At 43.5% G+C, this 26558-nt stretch overlaps 1 long non-coding RNA gene across 1 annotated transcript; it reads right to left on the bottom strand.

Moving 5' to 3' along the window:
* Positions 1–21888: 21888 nt before the first annotated feature.
* LOC308336267 lies at positions 21889–23883 on the bottom strand. Its single transcript, XR_013966138.1, has 3 exons — positions 23744–23883; positions 22602–22781; positions 21889–21970 (listed from the first exon to the last, which is right to left on the bottom strand). It is a non-coding gene; the product is annotated as an uncharacterized lncRNA (long non-coding RNA).
* Between the last annotated feature and the right edge of the window lie 2675 nt (positions 23884–26558).

The following is a 26558-nucleotide window of genomic DNA, read 5'->3' as shown; positions in this document are numbered from 1 at the left end:
GTGTGCAGACCATACTTTCTTATTATTATTTACTTCAGCCCAGCACCTGGTGTACAGTTAGTGGATGTGCGTGTTGTTCAATTAGATGGATGTGCCTGTTCTATTCAGGGCCATAGCCAGATCCCAGAAAATACTGAGGACACAGCAGGGGGGTCCGGGGTGCTGGTGCACTCCAGCAGCTGATTGTTAATAATGTGGCCCGCAAAAGAATGCCTCACAATTACACTCTTGCCACCCGCCTGATTGCATGCATGGATGAGTTCGATTCAATCCTGTTTAATCCGGCCTCATCCACACTTCACTCACACCCAAAACATTTGACATTTTCCAAGCGTGCATGCGTAGAGAAGCCGTGGCGAGGAACTCAAGGGGACAATGGTCCGACAGTTTCGGACCATTGTCCGAAATACCGTCTGTTTACTCCAACAGTTCGACATGACATTAGACAGACAGAAGTTCCCGCAATAGTCAGACAAACCGTATAGTTTAGACGGGACAATAGTCCGACACGGGAGACCTAGCGCGCAACGGCAACGCAAGTGTGCGTGCGTCCGTGCGAGAGAGGGGGGAGAGAGAGGGGGAGAGAGAGAGAGGGGGGGGGGAGACAGAGGCGCACGTGTGTGTGTGTGTGTGTGTGTGTGTGTGTGTGTGCGTGCGTGTGTGTGTGCGCAACGCCGTTTCTACTGTTATGTCAGAAAGGCGCACGGCACTTAGAGAGAGAGAGAGATTGAGGGGGGGGGGGGGGGGGTGGAACCCCTTCATATACTAAATAGCGAAAATAGCTGGTCTGCAAGCTCAACTTTTTGAGCCTTCACCGGATACAGTATTTGTTCATTGAGCGTGGCCAGCGTGTGTGTATGTGTGTGTGTGTGTGTGTGTGTGTGTGTGTTTACTATCGGGGATATTAATTAACGAACTACAATGGCTTAGTGAAAACATCTGCAGAAATCCTTCATGTTCCATGTTTATATACATCTGCTGGTGGGGGGTGCTGTTATTATGTTGATTGTCCATTTGTATGCGATAACACATATATAATATAGGTGCGTGTATGGTGCGTGTAATAGTAGGCCTACATTTAAATGACCACATTATAGATGTCTGACAGACATGACAGCGCTGGCCTGCTTCAATGAATCCGCAAGCTCAACTTGCATCCCGCGATGCTGAGCGTGTGTTCCAGCTAACCCTAAGGGTAGGTCTATAGATTTTTAGGGTTAATTAGTAGGACCCGATTTTAAAATTCATTCAGAGGGAGAGTCATGGTATTTTATATAAAGTGAAACATACATTTCATCCAGGACGTACCCATTTTGACCCATGAATAACAAGTTTTGCCAACCCCTTGACGATATCCTTCATCGTCTTTACACACACACACACACACAAGCAACAGTAGACTTCATCATTATTTATTTCGAATCAAAATACAATGTAATGCACCAGCACCAGTCAGGCGGACATACAACTCGTCTCGAAGTTTGCACGCACGCATGCGACACACACACACACACACACACACACGCTGGCCACGCTCAATGAACAAATACTGGTAAGTATATGAAGGCGTTCCCCTCCCCCCCCCCAATCTCTCTCTCTCTCTCTCTAAGCGCCATGCGCCTTTCTGACATAACGGTAGAAACGGCGTTGCGAGCGCACACACACACATACACACACACCACCCACCCACACACACACAAACACACACACACACACGTGCGCCTCTCCCCCCTCTCTCGCACGCACGCACACTTGCGTAGCCGTTGCACGCTAGGTCTCCCGTGTCGGACTATTGTCCCGTCTAAACTACGCCTCGTCTGGGGTGCAGGTCTTTTTTCCGACAGCATATTGTTCCGAAACCTCAATCCTAACCTAACCCTAACCGCAAGCACGGGAGCAGTGCATGTCGGACCATCGCTTTTTCGCAGCGCAGCGACGGTCCCCCCGCTGCGGAGCGGACCGTTGCCCCGTCGGCTAGAATGCTGTCGGAAAATAGTCTGCCTCCCCTCGTCTGACTATTGGGGGAACTTCTGTCTGTCTAATGTCATGTCGAACTGTTGGAGTAAAAAGACGGTATTTCGACATATGGTCCGACAGTGTCGGACCATTGTCCCGTCGGCTATTTGGGGTGTCGGAAAAAAGACCGCCTCCCGTAGAGGGTTAGGCGAGGGGGGGTCAAGCAGGAGGAGAGTAGGCGAGGGGGCCCCAGGCAGGAGGAGAGTAGGCGAGAGGGCCCCATGAGAGGGACCCAGGCAGGAGGAGAGTAAATAATCACTTTCACCTAGAAACTCCATTCACACTTTTTATTATTCAGCTTACTGTGGAGACACATGCTGGAACTTTTTACTTTGAAATGTTTTGTAGTTTCTGAGTTATTTAACTTAAACTCTATGGCAATAGCACAAACTTTGTCATGCTACTAGTAGTACATACTTAAACCTACCAACCCCATTCTAGCCTACTTAGGTTCATCTTACGGTGGACATGTTTTCCTGAAAAGGAATCTTTGAAAGGTGTCATAGTTTTAGAAATATAGTGCTTTCAAATTTGAGACTTTTATAATGGGGCTCAATGGCAGATTTTGGCACTTTAAAAAATCACTAAGACCTAGAAACTCCATTCACTTTTTATTATTCAGCTTACTGTGGAGACACATGCTGGAACTTTTTTCTTTGAAATGTTTTGTAGTTTCTGAGTTATTTAACTTAAACGCCCAATGCATTCTTTATGGCAATAGCACAAACTTTGGCATGCTACTAGTCCTACATACTTAAACCTACCTAAATAACTCAGAAACTTCAAAACATTTCAAAGTAAAACGTTCCAGCATGTGTCTCCACAGTAAGCTGAATAAAAAAAAGTGGGAATGGAGTTTCTAGGTGAAAGTGATTTTTTGACGTGCCAAAATCTGCCATTGAGCCCCATTATAAAAGTCTCAAATTTGAAAGCACTATATTTCTAAAACTATGACACCTTTCAAAGATTCCTTTTCAGGCAAACATGTCCACCGTAAGATGAACCTAAGTAGGCTAGAATGGGGTTGGTAGGTTTAAGTATGTAGGACTAGCAGTGTAGAAGCCATCCTCACTGTTTAGTATGTCTATTTATTATTATTATTATCACAATTGTTGTAGTTATTATTTGGCATTATTGGGTATTGGTTTGAGGGGTTATTATGTATTGGAATCACTGTTTGGACACCAAGGGCACGCCTCCCCAGGCCTAATTGATTGATTGAGAGAGAGCATAATAGGCCTGGGTGATTGGGGAGCGGCATGCACCTGGTGGACAAACCAGTTTTACCAGACAGAACACAGAAGAGACAACACAGAAGGAGCTGCTTGTAATGTACCATGCACTTTAAAGGAAAGTAAATACAACAACATGACATTGAACCTGTGGACAATCTCTTTCTTTGACCTGCGTACATCCATAGTCCCTAGGTGCATCAGTGGGTTTGTTGGCTATAAGGTAGAAATGTTTGGAACCAACAAAGAGCCACAACATAGTAAAACTGAGTCCTGTTGGATTTAGATGTATTGGTTTTTCAAAGTAAAAAAGAGGACTTTAACCAGAAATGTTACATTCTGGGACAACAAGGAAAAAGGATTGGAACAACAGACTGAAGGGAATTAACTAACTGGACGCGTAGCTCAAAGCCACAAAGACTCATCAATTAGGAGCCTGGTATGTAGTGGACACTGGACATCGAATTTAAAAGCTGTATAGGAAAACAGCAATAACTATTGGAGTTATTTTATTTTCGTGTTTTTCCACTGCTTAACTTTTATTGGTGACTTGTTTGCTGGCCATTTGCTGCACTGCCGTCCATTATTATTCTCGTTTTTGTCACTGCCGGACTTTTACTAGTGACACCTGCTGTTTTGCACTGCCTTTATTTATTTGGGCATTTGCATTTGCGCTGCTGCACTTTCTTGGAAGTTTACACTGCACTGCACTTTTACGTGTGGCAAAAAAGGAAATTACAATGTCTGACTCAGATGTCACGAGAGCAGTGAGTGATGTTGCTCTACCACCTGTAGAAGACTGGTGGGAAGACCCTCCAGAGCTCAGTCGAAAGGAGATTGAAATTATCGTGCAAAAGTGGATGGCACGAGAGATGGAGAGGGAGCACAGAAAAAGCATTTTGGCCACATACGGCGTGGTGGAAGAAGATACACCCCCAGGAGAGGATGGCAGAGAGACATGGCAGGAAGGAGAGGACAGTGTCTCCGAGCCGAACATCCCTCAGGAGGAGAACATTCTGCAGCTGAAAGATTTCCAACAGGAACAGCTGACTGACCCTGCAGAAAAGGACGGAGCGGAGGACGGTGAGATGGCTGTGGAGACGGGCGGCTCCTCAGCTCTCGGCGTCACATCTGAAGCTGGAGATCACTATGGACAGATGCGTGAGGGAGATGAAAACGGCAAGCAGGATGCCATGATCAACAACGCTAGCTGGGTTGAGTCAGCTGACACAAAGAGGCTGAACAGAGTGGTGAGGAATCCACTCAGTGGAGAGAGGCGTCCTTCCCCATCACGGAGGGCCAGTGGTGGAGGGGAAAATGGCACCATGGAGAGGGCTGCATCTGACCATGACCAGCGTGGTGGCAAGGGAGCTGCCTCTGAACCGTAGGAACCAAAAGGAGGACAAAGGGCCTGTCCAGGAGAAGAGAGAGCAGAAGGAGAACGAGGAGGGTGATGTGCCGGAGGAAAGGGACAACCACCTGCTCCGCTTCCTGTGGTGGCTTGAGGGCTACATCAAGCCTTCTCCAGACCACTGAGAGCTTTAACTTTTCTTTTCTCCATCTTTCCCTTTCTTTCTTTTTTGCAGTTTCGACCAAAGAAGATTCAGTCAAGCCTAAATACAACACACATACCACATACCTTTGAATAATGTTTTTTTGTGTTTGGCTTCTTTGAAATGTATTTTGTAATTGTGTCCATATAATGTGCACAATTAGGGGGGAGTGTAGAAGCCATCCTCACTGTTTAGTATGTCTATTTATTATTATTATTATCACAATTGTTGTAGTTATTATTTGGCATTATTGGGTATTGGTTTGAGGGGTTATTATGTATTGGAATCACTGTTTGGACACCAAGGGCACGCCTCCCCAGGCCTAATTGATTCATTGAGAGAGAGCATATGTAGGCCTGGGTGATTGGGGAGCGGCATGCACCTGGTGGACAAACCAGTTTTACCAGACAGAACACAGAAGAGACAACACAGAAGGAGCTGCTTGTAATGTACCGTGCACTTTAAAGGAAAGTAAATACAACAACATGACATTGAACCTGTGGACAATCTCTTTCTTTGACCTGCGTACATCCATAGTCCCTAGGTGCATCAGTGGGTTTGTTGGCTATAAGGTAGAAATGTTTGGAACCAACAAAGAGCCACAACAAGCAGTGTTGTGACTAACGCCCTTACATGCGTTACGTTACATAACGTAACTACTATTTGCAGTAACTTGTAACCTAACGCTTTACATTTCCCCATTCCATAACGGCGCTATAGTTATTGTGCGAGCGTTACCCGCGTTATGGCGTTATGTCAACTTATGTGATCAGTGAAAAAAGTCTGGCCATGCAGCTCCGTGAGTCTATCATACAGGCGTCTCTGTGCTGCTGAAGTGAAGGGGGCAAATAAAGTTGTGAAAGATGTATAAGCCGTGCTGTGCATTGCGACGGGTATAGATAACTTGTAGATCTGCTACTTCCAGCGCAGGAAGGGCGCATGCTTATGACGCTCTTTACTATGCATTCAGCCAGCCAGTGACGGACTCACACAGAAGTTGACAGAACACACACGCACTGCAGCAGACGGAATGCACAGGCACGGGCGTTGCGTCTCCCCGTGTTTAATGGTCAGGGTTTCACTGTCCATAGCAGGCAGACCTGTCAAAACGATGCACTTCCCAAAAGTCATAGACATGCCACCACCTATAAATTCAAACCCACATCTGGAATATTGCTATCTCATTCCACTTTAATTTATTTTATTCCATAGTCTTAGTTTTTCTCTAATAAAGTTGTTGTAGTATCTTAAATATGGATAATGCCATAATGGTGGAGAATATACCTTGCAGGTTTCAGTAGAACAGATTGAGAATCCAGGCACATCCCTTAGTTTCCAATAGCATATCGTTTATTCAGATTAGCCAAATTATGACATGCAAGGTGGGATACATCCTCGCAAGTCCCGCTCTGACCACGAGGCACAGTTAATATACTCTTCCTCTCTCTGTACCAATTGTGTGCATGTACGTGCATGTGGATAGAATTACATTGGTGTTATTGTGTGTCCGAGGTATGTGTGCTCTTATTTCCTTATTACCCCCCAGATGTGGTACTTTCTATGGGACCCGCTCTTATGCCCTGGTCCTGACCCCAGTCAGGACAACGGCTAGTATACGCCCTTGCTTTATGGGTCCAAACTGTCAAATAACTCAACTAGGCCGTCTGTTCTTGAGGCCTTGGGCTTTCTCTGATCGGATGACCAGCAGGCCAGGGTGTAAGGAATGTCTCCCCAGTATCAGCTCCTTAGACTCATCCTCTTAACATGGACTTTATAAGACTACATCTAACCCACAATTCCTTATATCTCAATGTAAAGTCTATCACCTGTGCAGCACATACTCCATATGACATTGTGTTTGTGGATGCAAATACAAGTATACTATATGTATACTCATGACTTGATCAAACAATTATAACATACTAAAGATGAACGGCTCTCTCTCTCTCTCCAAAGGGGAGAAGCCTAGGGCAGGGGGTGGTCATGGTCTCTTCTGCATACCCACTTAAGGCAGCCCAGATGCGTTCACTAATGGTTTCACCCCACATATTTTAGGTAACCAGGGCATCTTTCACTCAGTCTCACATAGACAAAGGCTCTGTGGCCTTTTACCACTTATTCGATATTATATGTGTATTATTATTAAAGTCTGGGCTCCAATACACTACATTGTTTTTATTTGTTTTCTCATGTTCTCCTTGAAAAGTGTCTTTAAGTACTCAGAGAAGCTTTATATAAATAATATTATCACTATAATTATTACTACTTGTTTTATTGCCTATGCTTATGTAGAAAAAAAGCTCACTGCTCAGGTCAAATAATTATGCCTATTGATATGCGATTAAAATGTGATTAATTGAGATTAATTCATCACAAAGCCTCCAATTAATTAGATGTTTTTTAATGAAGTCCCAAGTCTCCCAACCCTATTCTTTATAGATCTAGCTTAAAAAAAAAAAGTTCCTATATTCGGTATTCGGTTTCGGCCGTTTTTTATATTATTATTTTCTAAAGTAAAGTAAAGTAAAGTAAAGTAAAGTAAAGTAAAGTAGTTACTTTCATAATTTCATGTAAAGTAAAGTAACAAATTACTTTTTTAGATAAGTAACGATAACTATAATGCCTTACTTTTTAAAAGTAACTTCCCCAACACTGAGGACTAGTAGCATGCCAAAGTTTGTGCTATTGCCATATAGAATGCATTGGGCGTTTAAGTTAAATAACTCAGAAACTACAAAACATTTCAAAGTAAAAAGTTCCAGCATGTGTCTCCACAGTAAGCTGAATGATAAAAAGTGTGAATGGAGTTTCTAGGTGAAAGTGATTTTTTACTCTCCTCCTTTGAACTCACCATCTCCCGATCATGTGGCAGCGTTCTAACAAACTGAGCCACTGGCTTCAGACAATACACACTTCTTTTTTGTTTATTTTATTCTTCTGAAGTTGGATTGAAAGTAAAGACTTGAGAGGGGTTTGAACTCACAATCTCCCAAACATATGGCCAGTGTTCTAACACACTGAGCCACTGGTTCCAGACAATTCACACTGCTTTTTTGTTTGTTTTATTCTTCTGAAATTGGTCATGAAAGTAAAGACTTCAGTGGGGTTTGAACCGATCATCTCCCAATCATGTGGCAGCGTTCTAACACACTGAGCCACTGGCTCCAGACAATTCACACTGCTTTTTTTTTTGTTTTGTTCTTCTGTAAATCGGTCTTGAAAGTAAAGAATTTAGTGGGGCTTGAACTCACAATCTCCCGATCATGTGGCCAATGTTCTAACACACCGAGCCACTGGTTCCAGACAATTGACACTGCTTTTTTGTTCTCCTGAAATTGGTCTTGTTCATCTAGTTTTTCACCCAGTGAGATCAGCCTAAGAGTCATAGGATTTTCTGTACCTCATTTCAACTGCCGAAAGCCTGGATTGAACCAGGGACCTTTAGATATTCAGTCTAATGCTCTACCAACTGCGCTATTTCGGCTTGTAAGTGTCACATCCAGAATATATTTTTCAATGTATTGTTAGTTCTTAAACAAATAAACTCATACAGTTTTCCCCCAGTGAGATCAGCCTGGGAGTCATACGGTTTTCTGTACCTCATTTGACCTGCTGAAAACCGGTTCCATTTGTACACTGTCAAAGTCACTAACTTAATACTATCAACATCTATCTATTCTATAGACCCTCTACAACAGTGGTTCCCAAACCTTTTCTTGTCAAGGACCCCCAAATTCACACTTTATTAGCCCATGGAACCTAATCCTAACCCGGCTATAATCCATGGTCAAAAACGATAGAAGATGGACAATAGACATTTAACATCAAATAAACAAACAAACACAACATCTAAAAAGATAAACAAGACCGTATGCTTTAGACGAGCGTCACACAGCAGGGTCACGTCAAAGTCCAATCTGTGTGTAGATGAAGCAACAATTTAAGATCAGTTTGACATTTTAGTAGGGAATATAGGGATTTTTGATCTGTTGCGCATTCCACTGAACAGTGGGTGAGTAATAAACATTTTTTTAGGGTAGGTACCCCACAATAAACATGCACTAATCCTGGTCTCTAAACTGCCTCCCCCTGGCCAGCCGGGGTGCCTGTTGGAGGGGAAAGGAACTGGTTGGAATAACGTGTTCCTTCCACGCGCTACGTCCAACCAGGGAAACTCCCCCCTGTCAGGTGTAAAGGAGCAACTTGGACACTCAGGCATGAAGGAAGCATGAGATCAAGTCCGTTGCTCTCCCCAGGTTGGCGGAGGGTGTGTAGAGCCCAGGATCACATTAGATAATTGACACAGGGGTGAAAAAAGGGTTACAAAATTGTGGGATAAAAAAAAAGAAACGTATACCCGTATAAGTGTCTTAAAATCTGCCGAATGGGATTCCATAGGCATAAGCTTTCTCTATATTGCTGCTCTCTCTCATACCAAAGGGGGGACTCCATTGCTCGTTAAATGACAATTGCCACCACCTGTTCTCATTCCATCTCCTCCGTCCTCACTGTGCCTCTTGGACTAGTGGTGAAGGGCAGATAAGACACCCAGGTACTCCTTGAGGTTTCAAACCAGTTCAAACCCGTTCAAAACACTCCATTTCCATATTAGTCCTTGGGCCAAGTGCCCAGATATGACATGTCGGTACCGGAGAGGCGGCAAAGTTTAGTTGTGATTTTTTTATTCCTATACATCCCTAGATCAGGTTTTGATATGATAGACCTTGCTGACTGGCAGCTTTTTAGTGGTTATCACCTCAAACCCCCCTTTTTGGTATATGGCTCTGGCGAAATTGTGTAAAGGCAAATAAAAATTCACTAAAATTACATAAATACACATGGAAGTATGAAATTTGGCATGGAGTATCCTGACACATAGGGGTAAGTATCAGAATAGGATTTTGGGGCTATCTACCATTGTATTCTTAAATATGACCTACATCATCCTCAGAAACACAAAAATATACACTGTCCGTTTAACAAATAACAACAAAGATGGTTATTTTCCAGCACATTAGGGTGAATATAAGTGCCTCACTTGTATATAGAAAACTTCCCATATCCTTAAGCTTCAATTTAAGCCCAAGATGACCTCTCTATTTTGAAGATTACTCTTTCTGTGGCCAAAATGCTGCACTATACCTCAAATCGGAGACATTTTCATTATCAGTCACTATAGCCTTCCAGAGTCCTAGAATGTAACAATAGGTTCACATGTTCTGCAACTACTGCTGTCTGAAGTTAGAAACATGAATACTACAGCAGGAACACAAATGCCTTTTATTATATTTATTTATTATATTATATGCACATAATAGCTTGTTTCAGTACATAGCCTATCAATATAGTCACCCAAATCAATGTGCACCCAAATGTTAATAGAAAATAGAAAAAAATAAAAATGTTGAATAGGAGAAGAGGTAGAAACCTGATTGTGTCCACCTTGATGCATTAATATAATTCAACCATCATCACTCCATGTCACCCTCAATAAATATATGTGAAACCACAAGCCGACTATGGTCCTGCATGGTTCTCTAATAGGCACACTGATGTAAGGGTGATATAGCCTACAACCAGCAAACCCCTTCGTACAGTATACAATTCTTTCATGGTCCTTCGAGCACGGATCACCCTGCCATCAGAGATGGACCGGAGTCCCCCTCCCCAGCTCCACCGCCACCATCGGCGCAGCAGCAACCATGGGCCCCAGCAGCCATGGCCCTCAGCTGCTGCTGGGGAGCTGGGGGAGTGGGGGCCATGGCTGCTAGGGGGGGCTGGGGGCCATGGCTGCTGCTGGGAGCTGGGGGAGTGGGGGCCATGGCTGATGGGGAGCTGGGGGCCATGGCTGCTGTTGGGGAGCTGAGGACCCTGACATGCTGTGAATGCTGGACCCTATAGAGCCCAGACATGCTCCTATGTAAGGCTTGAATTGATACCTATTTAATTGAATCCTATAGAGCCCTGAATGCTATTTCAGAGCCCTATAGACCTACATGACGAAAGTGCTGGACCCTATAGAGCCCTGACATGCAGTGAATGCTGGACCCTATAGAAACCCTGAAATGCTGTGACTGCTGGACCCTATAGAGCCCTGACATGCTGTGAATGCTGGACCCTATAGAGCCCTGAAATGCATTGAATGCTGGACCCTATAGAGCTCTGACATGCTGTGAATGCTGGACCCTATAGAGCCCTGAAATGGCTGCTGGGGAGCTGGGGGCCATGGCTGCTGCTGGGGAGCTGGGGGAGTGGGGGCCATGGCTGCTGGGGAGTGGGGGCCATGGCTGCTGCTGGGGAGCTGGGGGAGTGGGGGCCATGGCTGCTGGGGAGCTGGGGGCCATGGCTGCTGCTGGGAGCTGGGGGAGTGGGGGCCATGGCTGCTGGGGAGCTGGGGGCCATGGCTGCTGCTGGGAGCTGGGGGAGTGGGGGCCATGGCTGCTGGGGAGCTGGGGGCCATGGCTGCTGCTGGGAGCTGGGGGAGTCGGGGCCATGGCTGCTAGGGAGCTGGGGGCCATGGCTGCTGTTGGGGAGCTGAGGGCCCTGACATGCTGTGAATGCTGGACCCTAGAGAGCCCAGACATGCTCCTAATGTAAGGATTGAATTCATACCTATTTAATTGAATCCTATAGAGCCCTGAATGCTATTTCAGAGCCCTATAGACCTACATGACGAAAGTGCTGGACCCTATAGAGCCCTGACATGCAGTGAATGCTGGACCCTATAGAAACCCTGAAATGCTGTGAATGCTGGACCCTATAGAGCCCTGAAATGCATTGAATGCTGGACCCTATAGAGCTCTGACATGCTGTGAATGCTGGACCCTATAGAGCCCTGAAATGGCTGCTGGGGAGCTGGGGGCCATGGCTGCTGCTGGGGAGCTGGGGGAGTGGGGGCCATGGCTGCTGGGGGAGTGGGGGCCATGGCTGCTGGGGAGCTGGGGGCCATGGCTGCTGCTGGGAGCTGGGGGAGTGGGGGCCATGGCTGCTGGGGAGCTGGGGGCCATGGCTGCTGCTGGGAGCTGGGGGAGTGGGGGCCATGGCTGCTGGGGAGCTGGGGGCCATGGCTGCTGCTGGGAGCTGGGGGAGTGGGGTCCATGGCTGCTGGGGGAGTGGGGGCCATGGCTGCTGGGGAGCTGGGGGCCATGGCTGCTGCTGGGAGCTGGGGGAGTGGGGTCCATGGCTGCTGGGGGAGTGGGGACCATGGCTGCTGGGGAGCTGGGGGCCATGGCTGCTGCTGGGAGCTGGGGGAGTGGGGGCCATGGCTGCTGGGGAGCTGGGGGCCATGGCTGCTGCTGGGGAGCTGGGGGCCATGGCTGCTGCTGGGAGCTGGGGGAGTGGGGGCCATGGCTGCTGGGGAGTGGGGGCCATGGCTGCTGCTGGGAGCTGGGGGAGTGGGGGCCATGGCTGCTGCTGTGGAGCTGAGGGCCCTGACATGCTGTGAATGCTGGACAACATAACGACATGCGACACATAATGTACTGTACAGTACGGCTCACCTTAACGACATGCAACACATAATGTACAGTACAGTACGGCTCACCTATAACGACATGCGACACATAATGTACAGTACAGTACGGCTCACCTATAACGACATGCGACACATAATGTACAGTACGGCTCACCTATAACGACATGCAACACATAATGTACAGTACAGTACGGCTCACCTATAACGTCATGCGACACATAATGTACAGTACAGTACAGTACGGCTCACCTATAACGACATGCGACACATAATGTACAGTACAGTACGGCCATGGCTGCTGGGGGGCTGAGGGCCATGGCTGCTGGGGGGCTGGGGCCCATGGTCGCTGCTGCGCCGATGGTGGCGGTGGAGCTGGGGAGGGGGACTCCGGTCCATCTCTGATGGCAGGGTGATCCGTGCTCGAAGGACCATGAAAGAATTGTATACTGTACGAAGGGGTTTGCTGGTTGTAGGCTATATCACCCTTACACCAGTGTGCCTATTAGAGAACCATGCAGGACCATAGTCGGCTTGTGGTTTCACATATATTTATTGAGGGTGACATGGAGTGATGATGGTTGAATTATATTAATGCATCAAGGTGGACACAATCAGGTTTCTACCTCTTCTCCCATTCAACATTTCTATTTTTTTTTTCTATTTTCTATTAACATTTGGGTGCACATTGATTTGGGTGACTATTGATAGGCTATGTACTGAAACAAGCTATTATGTGCATATAATATAATAAATAAATATAAATATAATAAAAGGCATTTGTGTTCCTGCTGTAGTATTCATGTTTCTAACTTCAGACAGCAGTAGTTGCAGAACATGTGAACCTATTGTTACATTCTAGGACTGATAATGAAAATGTCTCCGATTTGAGGTATAGTGCAGCATTTTGGCCACAGAAAGAGTAATCTTCAAGATAGAGAGGTCATCTTGGGCTTAAATTGAAGCTTAAGGATATGGGAAGTTTTCTATATACAAGTGAGGCAGTTATATTCACCCTAATGTGCTGGAAAATAACCATCTTTGTTGTTATTTGTTAAACGGACAGTGTATATTTTTGTGTTTCTGAGGATGATGTAGGTCATATTTAAGAATACAATGGTAGATAGCCCCAAAATCCTATTCTGCTACTTACCCCTATGTGTCAAGATACTACATGACAAATTTTAGACTACCAAGTCGATTTTTGTAATTTTAGTGAATTAATGTATGCCTTTACACAATTTCGCCAGAGCCATATACCAAAAAGGGGGGTTTGAGGTGATAACCACTAAAAAGCTGCCAGTCAGCAAGGTCTATCATATCAAAACCTAATCTAGGGATGTATAGGAATAAAAAAATCACAACTAAACTTTGCCGCCTTTTCGGTACCGATATCTCGTCCGGCCCAAGGACTATATGGCAGCCACCTGTTCTTCCCGCGGCGCGAGGGATGGATTACTCCTGCTTTGACGTATAGCAAATGTCTACTAGCAATTTCCGTTGCTTAGTTTTTATTTATTAGTCCTTATTGGTCGCATTCCTGTTCTCCCTTTGAGCTTCTTCGGTAGTGGGTACTGTATGTAGGAGCATTGTATGTCTGTCCTGTTTTTTTTTATTCTTATTTTTGTATTTTTTGTTATAGCCTACTGGCAGAGCTGTGTCACATATTTTGCCTCTTGTCTTGGCCAGTTCACACTTGTAAAAGAGACTTCAGTCTCAATGTGGTTTTTACTGGTTAAATAAAGGTTAAAAAAAAATAATAATAATAATATTGCTGAGGGGGTGACAACGCATTGTCACTATAGTGTCACGGGAGGCAGAGGGGGAGAGGAGGGGTGGTGGTCTCCATCCAGATGTCGCTACTTTTAATGACATAATTATAGACATCGTATTGGCTCTCACTGGCCTTCAATGTGTCTGGGAAAGAATACAACATATACTGTACATGCATACTACATGCATACACACGCATGCAAAAACATTATGCATAAACTTGTCACAGACACACGCCCCATTATATGACTTTGAGAGCTTTAACTCATCCATCGCCACTAGGAGGCGCAAAAAAGGCCCTGACCGCCAGTTTCTATATTTTATTTAATTTTAGTTGTATTTATTTTTTGTTTGTCCAACATTATACACGTTTTAAAAAGGCGTTAATGGCGTTGTTGGCAGTGTGGGAGATCAGACAAAATAAGTTAATGAAGTCCTCGGCAGACATTGAGTAAGTTCTGTTCTGTTCTGTTCTGTTCTGTTCTGTTCTGTTCTGTCTGTCTGTCTGTCTGTCTGTCTGTCTGTCTGTCTGTCAGTTGGAAGATGAGCCTCAGCTCCCTTGTGGGAAGCAAGGTTGACTCCTCCTCCGTCTCTCTCTTCCGTCTCAAGTCGCATTCCCTTCATCCCGATCTGCTTTCCCCCCATTAAATCGGTTTACACACCCTTCATATTTACAGAGGCTTACAAACAGGGCCAATGGCACCTGGCTGCCGGTGCTCCGATAGCCAATCTCTCTGCCACTGATCTGAGGGATTACTAAACTCTTACGATATTTAGTCGACTAAAACTAGACTAACTCTAAAACATTTCAGATGACTAAAATTTGACTAAAACTCACAGTCGGGATAATATCTCTAACCACGAAACCTTGGCACACCTTGTACCGAAAGATGAAAAGTATATAGAAATAGGTGTAAGCATGTAGCAGGCCCTGCGACAGACCAAGAAGCCCCAAAAAAAAAAAAAAAGTGAGGAAATAGATTTAAAAAAAGAATACAGTATGTGACAGTAATTTATAACAGGGAACAGCTTTACGTCTCTCTACGTTCCTTTTCCCGTCCCTGCACCGCTAATGGCAGTGTCATGCGTTTGACTCCAGCTCTAATGGAAAATATCCACGTTGCACAAACTCAACGGAGGAGTGAGTGACAAGGAAGTGTGAGATCACCGTGCCCCCGACACTGCACCTCATAGCGCTGACAGCACACGGCAACCTTGTGTTCATTGAAGGCACACTAACGATGCCGCACTGTGTGTGTGTGTGTGCGCGCGATGCCTCTTCACGTCACCTGCCCGAGATGTGACAAGTGCAAAAACGAAAACAAAGCTTATTAGAAAACACTTTCTATGCCCATGCATGGCTATAATCAGCTTTATGCAATTATAGTAACTAACGCATAGTAAAATATTATAATACTTTGCTGGTCACTCACTGACTTTTTCTTTTGGCCAGGATCATATAGTGTATTATACTTTTCATAGTTGTGAGAATGATAATTCTACACTACATGATCATTGCAAAAAATAAATGTATAATGTGTCCGGCAATTGAAGTAATCAAGAAATGCATTATAATGTATTATGACATTTTTTATCTCAAGACAAAAAACGAAAAAGAAAACTATAATGCATTTTTTTCTTTTTTAATCGTAATTTTTATCCCATGGTTTTGCAACCCATTTTTTCACCCAGTGTCAATTAACTAATGTAATCCTGGGCGCTACACGTCCTCTGCCAACCTGGGGGGGGGGGGCGGGGGCAGCGGACTGACCTCATGCTTCCTTCTATGCATGAGGAGTCAAAGCTGCTTGTTTTCACCTGATAGAGTTTCCCCGGCTGGACGTAGCACGTGGAAGGAACACGTTATTCCGACCAGTTCCTTTACCCTCCATCAGGCACCCCGGCTGGCCAGGGGGAGGTAGTTTAGAGACCAGGATTACTGCATGTTTTTTGTGCGGGTACCTACCCTAGGGGACACGGGGAGAACATGCAAACTCCACACATAAAGGCCCTTTCGCCAACCCCGCCTCGGGTATGGGCACTGATGAAGCGGAGGAGAGTACACGCCCACAGCGTCCCCAGTGGGAATCAAACCCAGGACCTTCTAGCTGTGAGGCGACAGCACTACCGACTGGGCCACCGTGATTATTAATATAAAGCATTATGAGTAGAATACAGTATGAGTGCTTGCAGTGTATAAACATCGGAGTGAGCTTTTCACGTTTTTTTTTAAACGTGAAAATATTTATTTCAGAAAACTGGAGGATTTAGAAGAATCTTGTTCCGTTTGTTGCCTTAAGAACACTGTCCCAACAGGAATATAGGCTGTTTAAGTCTTTATGGGTCTGTGTGCAATGATAACAAAGGATTATTATTCCCAGTTACACTTTTTCAATGCTTTTCATACTTACTTATATTTGTCTTATCTCAGCTTCCCCCCCTTAATGCAATCTATAGTTATATAGAATTATAAACAGTTACCGGTATACATTTCTGTATTAACAGGTAGTTAATTGACATTTCTGTTGCTGTCTAAACATGACAAACAAGAACAGGCCACAGCAGTCAGTGTAAATCACTTCATACACTTGCCTAACAGGAAGGATAAATAGGCATAACAAGAACAATGTTGGATTTGACAGAACAGATAAATTGACCAAATATAATAAAACTGCTAAGTTTGTTCTTTGAACAGACTTTGGAGCCGATGCCATCTGGCACGGTCATTTCTAGCTCGTTAACAATGCCCATTGGTCTGAAAGACCAATGGTTCTTTCCAGGAAAGGCATGTGGATATAGTACATGGCCAGTAATACCATGGCAACAATAATGACCACTTTTAGTACAAAGTGGTCATAATTGTACCTGTAATTGCACCATGTCCCTGCATGGTGTGGTAGAGAGATGGTAGAAACCAGTGGTCGACAATGTGCTCAACCCTGGAGTCAAAGTATAGATAGATACTCCTGGCCAAAATATCGCTCCACTACAAGTGAAAGTTTCTCTGTCAATTTTTTTTAAATAAATCTTTGTAATATCAATGCTTATGTATGCACAAAAGATAACAATAGGCCTAAAAGTGAATATAGCCGGTCTATACGAGCTCGAGCTTGTATATTGTCATCACTATATATTTGAAATAGGGTTAATTAATAATGTACCTTTTCCATTCCTAGAAATGTAGTGGAGTCAGAAGTACAATATCTGTCTTTGAAATCAATTCAGAAATCAATTCAGCTTAATAATGTGTTTAAAAAGAAAGAATATATAAATTAGGGTTTGGGTTGATTTTTTTTTTCTCTTGTTTTTGAGCTCTTCTATAGATCTTGTTGTTTGTTCTCTCTCCTTATTATTTCGATGTAATCATGGTGAAGTCAGGTAATGGTTGGCTCTGTAGCAGTGCATCAATGATGTGCTTTTTTTTTAAATGACAGACACAAACACACTTTTATTTTAGAATTATCACATTCACAATCGGAATGGTGTTGGACGAGCCTGAGCTTCAGTGGGGATTTTGTCATCATAATAATAATAATAATAATAATAAAAGTGATCGCAAAACAGCTGATCCTTCCTTAATTTCGCTCTGACGTTAATAAATGTGACGGCTGAAATCAATCTGGCACGCCCTATAAAATAAAGCCGCGAACAAGAGCAGAGGTTTGTTTGACATGCTTGAATATACTTGAATATACTTGAATATTATATAGATTTGAATAATAAATATACATGTGATATCCTAGCTTTGGAAAAGCGCTAATTTATACCGTTCATTAGGTCAAGAAGAAGTGGTCTGATCTGAAGATGTGGACCAAAAAGAAAGCATCCCAGCTCCGTCAGGCTCAGCTGCTGACTGGTGGTGGTCAGGTATGTTATATGAATATATGACATTGTTTATTGTATACTTGAGACAAAATTAACGTGTTGATTAAATGTAATTGCTTAAACATCGAGAGCTTAATTTATTTCCATTGTGATCCTCTGACCAGACTGATCCAGACCTTCCAGACCTCACAGAGGTGAAAAAAAAAAAATCCATTATTGGCTCGGAGTCAATTGACGGACTGGAGGTGCCCGGCGGCGACACGGCCTTGTCCGATGAACGTAAGTAAACTAAACTAAACTAGGTAGTCTGCCTATATCATATACCAGTAACCAAAACCTATCATTGGACCATATAGGAAATGAGTACAATATTCACACATTCAAATACGAGTTGAAATATTTATTTATTAGGCCTATACAATGTCATTTCAGATAAGGCTAGCTGCAGCGGTGAGCCACCAGCTCACAGCAGCGGTGGGGGATCCTCCCGAGCCTACAACCCTCCAGAGCCAGCCAGCAGTGTGGGAGGGGGGGGGGGGGGGTGCGCACGGTGGCAGAGTGCGTCCATCCTCTCCAGCGCGGCACAACCCTCCAGAGCCTGCAGCCAGCAGTGCGGGAGGGGGGGGGGCGCACGGTGGCAGAGTGCGTCCATCCTCTCCAGCGCGGCACAACCCTCCAGAGCCAGCCAGCAGTGCGGGAGGGGGGGCGCACGGTGGCAGAGTGCGTCCGTCCTCTCCAGCGCACCATGCACCAGAGCCAGCCAGCAGTGCGGGAGGGGGGGCTCGCGGTGAGAGCGCGCGCCCTTCCGCTGTTCCTGCAGGTCCCCCACGCCAGGCTCGGGAACAAGCGCTGGTGCTGAACGAAGCGGTCCTGGCCGGGCAGCGGGACATTGTCCAGGCCCTGAGGGACATAAATACTTCAATAATGAATCTCACAGAGAGTGTGGATAGAGTAGGCAGGCAACTGCAGAATAAATGAATAAAAAATTGTGAGTAAACATTGTGCAAAGAGGTCTTTTTTGCTATATTCCTTGATTTTACATCGAGCTTTATAGGTGCCCATATTTCAATTCGTTGCCTTTGCTGTTATATGCAAATGTTTTTAAACCCTCTTTGAATGAAGTGAGAAAAAAAGTGCATTTTAACATGTGTAACGTATCTGGGCCAATTCCAAACTGTATACTTTACTTACTTTTTTAGAACCGCCTTATGAGGTCCTCTCGTCTCTGTCTAGCCCTCGGGTATGGGTTTTCCGGTGGGGGGTCTATGGGCATCGGCTCTTCTGGTGGGAGAAGGAGGTCTTGATCCAGGGGCACGCCATTGGCCAGGGCAATATTATGCAAGCCTTCACTGGCTTGTATAATAACGTGCCCCCATTGCTGCTCAAGCAAATCCACCTGCCTTTGATACAAACGAATGCATGAAACGTAAATATACAAATAATAAATTATGTCAGAAAATAAAGAGCTAGGCTACTACACATGTGACCCAAAGCATCTCACCCTTCAACAGGCCAATGCAGCGTTCTACTGTACCACGGGTTTTGATATGCGCAGCTTGGAAACTGCGCTCCTGGGCAGTAGCTGGATCGTGCAATGGCGTGACTAAATAGTCAGCCATTGCATAGCCTTTGTCACCTAGAACACAAGTCCCACCGAAAATGTAGTAAATGTAATACATTACAATACATTCGATATTTAACACAGCCTATACTCACCCACGAGGTAGCTCCTGCCGCCTAATGCACCAGCCTCGAGTTGTATTCCTATATTTCCGTTGCGGAAAATAAAGGAGTCATGAGACCCCCCTGGCCACCGGGCTACCACGTTGAGGAGGGATAGGTTGGCATCACAGACCACCTGCACATTGATGGAATGGTAGTTTTTTTTAATCCGAGGGTGGTTTAATACGCACATGAGTACAATCAATCGCGCCAACCACATTCGGAAGACCAGCAATCTCATAAAAATCTCTCTTAATCACGGTTTGCTGGTCGTCAACGAATGGGAACCGAATGTACTCCTCAGTGAGGGATTTAATAGCCTCCAACACTGAGGGCATCATTCGGCTGATGGAGGGCTGTGAGATGCCAGACCTATCCCCGATCTCACGTTGGAAAGTCACGGTGGCCAGACACCCCAATGTAGACAGAACCTGGACGTGGACAGGTATGGCGCGTGAGCGCCTGGTTCGCCTCCTCAACAGGGGATCAAGCCTGTTGACTAGGTCAATCAGTACATGTCTTGGGAGACGGAATCGACTCATGAGCCAGCCGTCATCCTCTGCCAGGAGGTCAGCCCGGTCTCTGAAGACCCGTTGGGCCCTGAGTCGTTCTCGGGGCTCATCCTCCTCCTCCTCCTCCTCTTTTGCTGCTGCTGCTGCTACATTAGCGTCCTCTAACAGAGCCAGGTATGCCATTGTTGAGATCAGATGACTGGCAAGGCTCATTTAAATAGGTGCGTGAATCTACATTCATGTTTGTAATTGGTCGTTTCTAATGCTTGTGATTATTGTCACCTGGCTGATGCGGGGGTGCATGGCTTTAGGCCTACAACACGTTAGTTTATTTTCTATTATTTAGATTATTATTATTTCGATTAGTATTATTATTACGATTATTATTATATTATTATTATTATTATTTCGATTATTATTATTGTAATCCATGATTTCAATTTCGGCGTGCACCCATATTTTGGCGTACGCACGGTTGATAAATGAGGGCCATGGTCTGATTAACCCATTCTGACCTGAGATCAGATTCTAAAAATGTCAGTCGTTCTTTGATTTAAAAAAAATAGCAGACCTACAAGCTCGTAGCGGGCCACTCGGTGGCGCACTATGAGCTTGTAGATCTGCTATTTTTCAATAGCTAAAGCATAGCATAATGCTAACACCAAAATGGATTCCCGTTCAGAATGGGTTAAAACGATATATGTTTGTCGGCTAATTCAAGCTGTCTTCATCGTCCTTGTTTTGCTGGTGACAAATGGGTATATGTCATGCAGTGCGCCAGATGGCACGACTCCATCATTTTTTGACGAAGAACCCACAGCAAAAATAAATTTGCAGAGCGCTTTTGTGTGTAGGTTGCACTTTAAAATGAACACCATCTTGAGCGGTGCAGGTATAGAGGGGTTTATTCAATGCATTTCTAATACTTTTTTGAAATACTACATGATTCAACACATGCATTCGTGGAATCATAACCTTCTCATCTTTCATTTAAAGGTATATTCAGTGATTTCACTCAAAAAACCTTAGGTTTCGTTTTTGGCTGGTACCCAAAGCCTTTCGTCCAATCAGGATAGAGAGTCAAAAACCCCCAGGGGTTAACTGGGGACAGGGAGGAACTCCTTATATGGTCAGCACACTATATAGTAGAGAGGATTATCACAACAAAACAAAAAAATAAGTGATATTTGAATTAAGTGAAATCACTGAATATACCTTTAAGCCCAGCTACAGGCTTTGCCTGTGGATGTTGTAAATGTTGTAAAGCAGTGGCTCTCACCGTGGGGTCTGAGGACCTCCAGGGGTTCTTGAGGGGGTTCCAAGGCAAAATTAGGAATAGTTTAATTTTAATAGTATTTCGTCGACTATTCGTTAGCCCAATGAGACAATGTAAAATAATGATTATTGAGATCATAGGTTTCACGCTAAACTCTCACCAACTACAGTATAGATAGACAGTTGCAGAATGCTGTATTAAATCTCTCATGGAAGGGTCCCTTGCACAAATGCGTTTCAAATGGGGGTAAAAATGGATTCAGCACCCTCTAGTGGTTAAAGATGGAAATTCAGCACCCTCTAGTGGTAAAGATGGAGTGGATTATTTTGTATATATATATTATATATATATATATATATATATATATATATTTCTTTCTTTCACTTTCACCCCAAAATATCTTAAATATTCACATTTTTCAGAAATACCACTGTTCTAAAAGAAACAAAGAAAGAGCAGACCCACAAATATTATTTATGATAACAGTTTATTTTCTGTTTACTTAAGAGCTGGAGAGACAGAGACCCCTAACCAAACCAATGCCCTGCCGCATGCCCCAGCGCATGCCCCAGCGCTCCACCAATCGCTCCCTGGAATAAAGACACAGAAATGTTGCAGTCAGTCACATGTCACCAGGCTTTCCACCTCAGAGGATAGCGTGTGTGTGTGTGTGTGTGTGTGTGTGTGTGTGTGTGTGTGTATATATAGCTATAAACACAACACCAGATATATAGATAGATAGCTATAAACACAACATGAGATCACAACACTGGTATCTGTATTCGGTATCGGATAACACAGAAATTGAGGTATCGGGATCGGATCGTAAGCGATCGGGACATCCATAATATAATATGGAAGTAATGGAAAAATGACTGCATTATAAGTTAATATAGGTAATTATTTAGACAGCACTTTCTTATCAATGTGCTTGCTTTATTGTTCGTGTATATGCCATCAAATGTAGCTTATGATCATTTGTAAGCGTTATGACCCCTCTCATTATAATACATTGCATGCCGGTGTCAACATAGAACAGATTTACAAGCTAACAATGCATAACAATGTGAAGGTTATGTGCATTTATTACACGGCTTGGTTGAATGCTTGGTTCTGATTGGTCAATTGCTGAATTCAGCAGTGTGTTATTTCATCATTCATTTCATGGAATACTTTTATTATTTATTAAGTAGCCATGTAATAATAAGTGGGATACCTTACCCATCCCCTCTTCTCAACAGATCCATCTCCTCCCTTTGTCTCAACAGATCCATCTCCTCCGATCGTCTCAACAGATCCATCTCCTCCGATCGTCTCAACTGATTCACCTCCTCCCAGTCCCCTCGTCTCAACAGATTCCCTGGTTTGGTCTTCTGGTCCTTCTGGCTCTGTGGCTATAGTCTAGAAAAGTGAATAATGAAATATCAAGTTAAAATCCAGGAGGGCAACAGTAGATGGTGCTGTTTCTCTCTCCTAACAGTTGTGGGTACATATAATGTAGCGTACAGTGATTCCCAAAGTGTGGTCCGGGGACCCCCAGGGATCCTTGAGGGAGTTCCAGGGGGTACACAGCTTGGAACCAAATGGACCCTTATGGGTCTGTAACTCTGAGAGTGTACAAAATGTGTAAAGAAATGTGTACACTCTCAGAGTTAAATTAACATTGATTTCATTTTACAATATAAATTGGGTGTCAGAGAGATAGCTAAATGCCATTAAATGGGTAAAGAAGCCAAACTAAACTAAGCGTTACACTTTGACTTGCTCCACATGTATCTGTATACATAAGATACAACCATAAAGAAGAACCTTTTAGTCCTCTCAGGTTGGACAACATTGGATTATTTTATTACTAATTAATAAATAATAGTAGTAGTTCTCTCAGGACAACATTGGATTATTTTGTTTCTCAACTGATTCTGATATTAGCTCTACTAGCCAGGATAAAATATTCTCACTGCTAATACTCTAAATGTTGACTTAATCCAAGACTGCCCTATTGATAACCTATTATAAGGCATAACTTTCATTCATATTCGGCCATAGCCACCCAAATGTGCTAACCTCGTCACATTTATGGACGTTTTTAGCCCAAGGAGTGTTTTTTTGTGCAAAACTAATGCTTGGAACGGATGAATCATGAAAACCCCCTAGTGGTGTCATAATGTCATAATGACATTTAGAAAATATTTCCTTATAATAGGTTATTAATAGGGCCATCTTGGATTAAGGTATTAGCAGTGAGCAGATTAGCGTAATGTTTTATCCTGGTTAGTAGACCTAATGTCCTGTCAGAATAATTTTGTCCAACCTCTGCCATTTAATTACCTGACAATTTGACCTTGAACAAGAGCAGCACTTACCTTGCAGAGCACAGTGGTCAGAGCCAGACATAGAAGCAGAAGGGTGATAGACCTGGTCTTCTCCATGGTGGACAATTAACTGGACGAGTCCTCCGAGTGTTGATGATGTGTCAGGGATGATGTCCTCCTCAGTGACTGAAGTCAAGGTTCTGGAAGAGCTTCTGGAAACACAGCTCCTCGTGATCTCTCTTATACAGGGTTTCATCAGACAAGGCACGCGCTATCTCACATTTGCATGCACGTGAAGAGAGCTGGGGGAGAGTTTTATCGCAAACAAAGATGTCCAGCTTTGCCTATATGAACACGTTTACTGGCTACTATATACAACTCTATTTGCTCCCTCTCCTGTTTTTCATGGAAATTCAACAGAAACACCTTTGGTCTTTGTTCTGGTCTTCAGTCCCTTTGTCTGACTGCACACTTTCATTACATGCAGTCCTGTGTCTCTATTAAGAACCCCTTTTGGTGTTTTAAGCATTATGTTATATTTTAGCTATTGGAAAATAGCAGATCTACAAGAGCTATTTTAGAAAAATATGTAAAAATGTAGTACAAATCTTTGAATATATATTCTTTCAGAGCGAACGTTTTCAACTCAAATGTTTGCTTCTGGGGGGGGTCCCTGGAACTACATATTTTCAGATGGGGGTCCGCAGCCAATACATATAATCCTGGGGGTCCTTGACATGAAAATGTTTGAGAACGACTGACAGAAACATGAGGTTTTTCTTTTTTTTTTTATTAAACCATATGTTTTACACTGTATTAGTCTGTAATGTTAATTGGTAGGCTACATTTGTTTTGTATCTTTGAGGGGCCCTAGCCCCTCCTATATACAGCTTTAATGTTTGTTTTTAAAACGATGCTTGTTTCAGGAAACGCCTCATAGACGATAAAGAGAAATGTAATGTTTGTGTTGAAGACTAAAACAAACATTAGCACCCGTTGATGATAAGAGCGCCCCTCACTTCACACAGGTGTGATTTTTACTTTATATATCACTCTACTGTGTTGATTGTATTGTAATGGTGGTTTGTATTGTGTTGTAATTGCAATTGTATTTTAATAATGGTGGTGCTCTCAGAGAAAAAGCCATCATTGTCTGTTCTGCTATCATGTGCTTGACTAATAAAACTCCATTTGACTCGAGCTGAGCGCCGACCGGGTGTCTGGTGCAGAAACACGTATCAAAGAGGAGCTCATTGCTTATCTGAAAAGGAGAGGAACCGTTGGCCGTCATTTCCATTTCAAATGAATTATAGATCGTGTCACAAATGAAGTCAACTGGGGTAGATTGTATTGTTCTCAGTTCGAGACAGGGAAGGCTGGGATTAAATAAAATGTGCTGGCATTTAATGCTGACGTGGGAAAAATGCATTTCACCTACTGTAAGTAAGGCCTATACTGTATATTTTGGGGGGCCTATGGGACCCCCAAAATAATATGTATTTGTCGGCGGGCGGAAGACCGCGTTCAAAGCTTCTGGAAACCAAGCATCAATCAAAGTGTTCTCAATTATACAGTATATTGCATTTCATCAGACAAGGTTGGTGTTGATATTTCAAATGTAGCCACATTGTTGACTTTTGGCCAGACCATCTCAGCGCTGTTGGAGAGTTTTATCTAAAACAAACAGTCCAATACAGTGTATAGGCCAATACAGTGCTGTACAGTAGGCCTACAGTATCTGAACACTTTGACTGTCTTCACTGCTTCACCCAAACACTGGCTCGGGACTCATTTGTGGGTCGCAGGTCCATTTTTATGGGTCGGCAAATAAAAATATGCTTTATTGTTTTTTTTATCCCCCCAAATTATATTTCATAATTTCATAAATAGATCTCCCCCAAAAATAAGTTGTGAAAATAGCTGATCAACATGTTCACAACACGTCGCATCACGGCTCGTTGGGAGCTTGTAGATCTGATATTTTCACTATAGTATCTGACCACTGAGACACACAATGAGTCCATTGATCACTTCATGGAACCAGAACTTTGTTCAGAGTTCTGCTCATTGTCTGATTTCACAGTCATGCACGGTTGCACACCAGTGTTGTTTTCGTCGACTAAAACTAAGTTTGTCGACTACCTTTTTCCACTAACGAAAACTAAATGGAAACTACATGAAAACTAAGCTATGATGACTAAAACTATTAAAGACTAAATATACTGACGATTTCGTCAACAAATAAAAACTAGACTAAAATGTTAGAAAGGGACTAGTGGACAAGAGATCTATAAGTCATTTTACACTTGGTTGCATGCTGAAAATAGCAGATCTATAAGCTCACAATGCGTCGCAGCGCGACACCTTGTGAGCTTGTAGCTTGTTTTCAGCAACTATAAAAACAGTCGACTAAAATGTGACTAAAACTAAATGAAAACTATTGAAGAGACTATGACTAAAACTAAAATCAAAATGTGCTGCCAAAAACAATGCACTGCTATTATTATGGATCTACAGACATTGTAGATTTGAAGACCTCAACTGGAGAACAACAAGACAAGCAACACCTCATGTAGTATTTGCAGTATTGAGATCATTGTGATACATTGACTTGGTTTGAAATGCAAATGATGGGTCACCTGATAAGAAGTTAGCTCCTCTTTGATAATTAATTAATTAATGCCTTTATTGCAGACTCAGGGTCCATAGAGAAACATACAAAACACAATACAATATACATCCAATAAAAAACAGTCCAAATGTAGCCTACATATTAGACAGGCATTTGTGACAAGTTATAAATAAAGGCTTTTAAGCCAATGTCTTCTAAGGCTGTCAAAAGTGCAACTTTTGACAGGGTTATTAA

The sequence above is a fragment of the Protomyctophum bolini genome (assembly GCF_963924005.1).
Source record: "Protomyctophum bolini genome assembly, chromosome: 21".
NCBI lineage: Eukaryota > Metazoa > Chordata > Actinopteri > Myctophiformes > Myctophidae > Protomyctophum > Protomyctophum bolini.
This window is presented reverse-complemented; position numbering and strand designations above follow the sequence as displayed.